Source organism: Vombatus ursinus, unplaced genomic scaffold, assembly GCF_900497805.2.
Source record: "Vombatus ursinus unplaced genomic scaffold, bare-nosed wombat genome assembly UNPS02014945.1, whole genome shotgun sequence".
Lineage (NCBI taxonomy): Eukaryota > Metazoa > Chordata > Mammalia > Diprotodontia > Vombatidae > Vombatus > Vombatus ursinus.
In genome coordinates, this window is record NW_020954723.1 from 26,028,840 (window position 1) to 26,031,477 (window position 2,638).

The window sequence follows — 2,638 nt, forward strand, 5'->3', positions numbered from 1 at the left end:
CACACACACACACACACACACACACACACACACACACACACACACACACACACACCTGCCTCCGCCCTCAATTCCAAGTTTAAAATTTGAAGTTAAAGGGGATAGAGGAGAAGCTGAACCTTATAGAGCTTGACCAATCAGCGTGGAGATTGCCTAATCTCCATTGGACTCAGCCTCCATGTTGATAATGAGCAGCAGCCAGGATATAGGGTCCAATTGTACAGCCGGATGAATTCTAGACTTACAAGGAATGGCTTAAGTATATTACCTCAAGAAATCTATTCCTTGGGGGCACCTAGGTGGCGCAGTGGATAGAGCACCGGCCCTGGAGTCAGGAGGACCTGAGTTCAAATGCGGCCTCAGACACATAACACTTACTAGCTGTGTGACTCTGGGCAAGTCACTTAACCCCAAGTGCCTCACCAAAAAAAAAATCTCTTCCTTATCTTATTTCAGTTTCCTTAAAAGTCAGGAAGACATGGGTTTGAATCCCACCTCAGATACTTACTGGTTGTGTGACCTTGAACAAGCTATGTGACTTTATGTGGTCCTTAAACACCTTCTTCCTTAAAATAAGAGGGTTCAACTCTGACCTCTAAGGTGTCTTCCAGTTCTAAATGTACAGCCCTTTGATCCTTTGACCTCTGTATGTTGGGAAGCCCTATGAGTCATTTTTTAAAGAAGGCTTAAAAAAGTAAAGAGAACCATAACAGTTGACACAATGACCATAATGATGCAAAGGAAAAAGCAAAGAAGACTTTAGAATTCTGATCAATGTAACGACCAGTCATAAGAACAGAGAGGAGGTGATGTGTCATATCTCCTGCCTCTAAGGAGAGAGGTGGTGTGTAACAGGTGCAGAGCTCTAATCCTAAGTCATTCAAGGCCACGTGTTGATTTGTATTACTTGATTATACTTTGAGAGAAGAATTTTATAGAATGGAGAGGCAAGAGATGAGGGCTCCTGGGAAATAGGAATGATGCAAGAAAAGAGCGTCCAAAAAGAGATTTTTCTTTTTTTTTTAAAAATAGAGGGCTTGACGTACCAAGGGAAGAACAAGGAGGTTGGATGTAACCTGAGTCTCATACTGTACCTCGTGCGAAAGAGAGCAACTAATTGGCAAGGAAGGATTGATCCATTAGGCCCCTACTCCTACCCTCACCCTTTCCCACCCTCCTGACTGTTGGGCCCTGGCAGGGGCTCCTGCTTAGGCTAGAATCAGAAGCTAAGGGAGAGAGTCGCACACTTGAGCTTCACCAGACAGGTTCTGAACCTAGACCTCACCTCACGGCTGGTCACACCCCAAGCCCCACCTCTGGGCCCAACCTGCCTCCTGCTCTCCCTGACACGGCAGGAAGCAGTCCTCTGCTGACACAGCCTGAAACGACACCCCTGGAGTTGCTGCTAGCTAGTAATAATAGTAGAATTTGTTGTTGTTTTTATTGTTGTCCAGTTATTTCAGTTATGCCCGACACTTCGTGACCCTATTTGGGGTTTTCTTGGCAAAGTTACTAGAGGGGTTTGCCATTTCCTTCTCCAGCTCATCTTACAGATGAGGGAACTGAGGCAAACAGGGTTAAGTGACTTGCTCAGGGTCACACAGCTAGTGTGGGAGGCCAGATTTGAACTCAGGAAGAGGAGTATTCCTCACTCCAGGCCCAGTGTTCTATCCACTGTGCTACATAGCTATCCTTGAGGAGCCCTGTGAGTGAGGTGCTATTATTGCCCCCATTTTACAGATGAAGAAACTGAGGCTGAGAGAGGTCACTTGTGACTTGCCCAGGGTCACAGAGCTGATAGATGCCTGAGGCTGGATTCAAACTCAGGTCTTCTGAGTTCTAATTCATCTTTGGAAATGTGTGGTTTGGAGAAAAGGAGACTTCTCACCAGAGGGAGAAGTATTAGGGTGAAGAAAGATGAAGGAAGGAGGAGAGGTTGCTGCAACACAATCTCCTTGCCCACTACAGTCAGGCCCCTAGACTGAACTGTGGGACTTTCACAGGGAATCCCAGGCAGGGGCAACCCACATGTACCCAACCTCCTCAAAAATGTTCTTCTTACTGCTGAGAGAACTGAGACTAAAAGTGACTTGTGGTCACACAGCCAGTTTGTGGTAGTGAAGGGATTTGAAGCCACATCTTCCAGGCTTCCAGACCAGCTCTCTATCCATTACGCCATCCTGCTTGTAATAATTATAATAATAAATTGTGGAACCGAGCTATATTGTCAGGAGAAACTGAAAACATTCCACGCATCACCACTACTGGAACCCATCAAGCTGCATTGCCATGGACGATCTGCCCCTTACTGAAGCATCTCTTGCTTATAAGAAAAAATCACTTTCTCTTCTGCACTTAAAAGATACAAAAAAGAATTAGCGTTTCCATATACAAAGTAGAATACAAAAAATTATTGCATATGAAATCTCGAATCTCTACTATATACAATTTGCTTTTTAAAAAGTATATGATAAATTCAACATGCTACTTTCAAAGCTGTCCTGCTTATCTGTGCCTCCTTCTGAACTCCCTTCTGTTCTCATTTCTGCCTTTAAGATTTTTCAATGACCTTATCTTATTCTTATTTTGTTTTTGTTTTTGTTTTGCAACACTATCACTGGTCTACCTCTCCTCAAAA

At 44.2% G+C, this 2,638-nt stretch overlaps 1 protein-coding gene across 3 annotated transcripts in view; it reads right to left on the bottom strand.

Annotated features, from left to right (window-relative positions):
- The window catches only part of PAPLN (papilin, proteoglycan like sulfated glycoprotein), an 82,864-nt gene that overhangs the window by 66,584 nt on the left and 13,642 nt on the right, over nt 1-2,638 (bottom strand). The gene's annotated exons all lie outside the window — the stretch shown is intronic.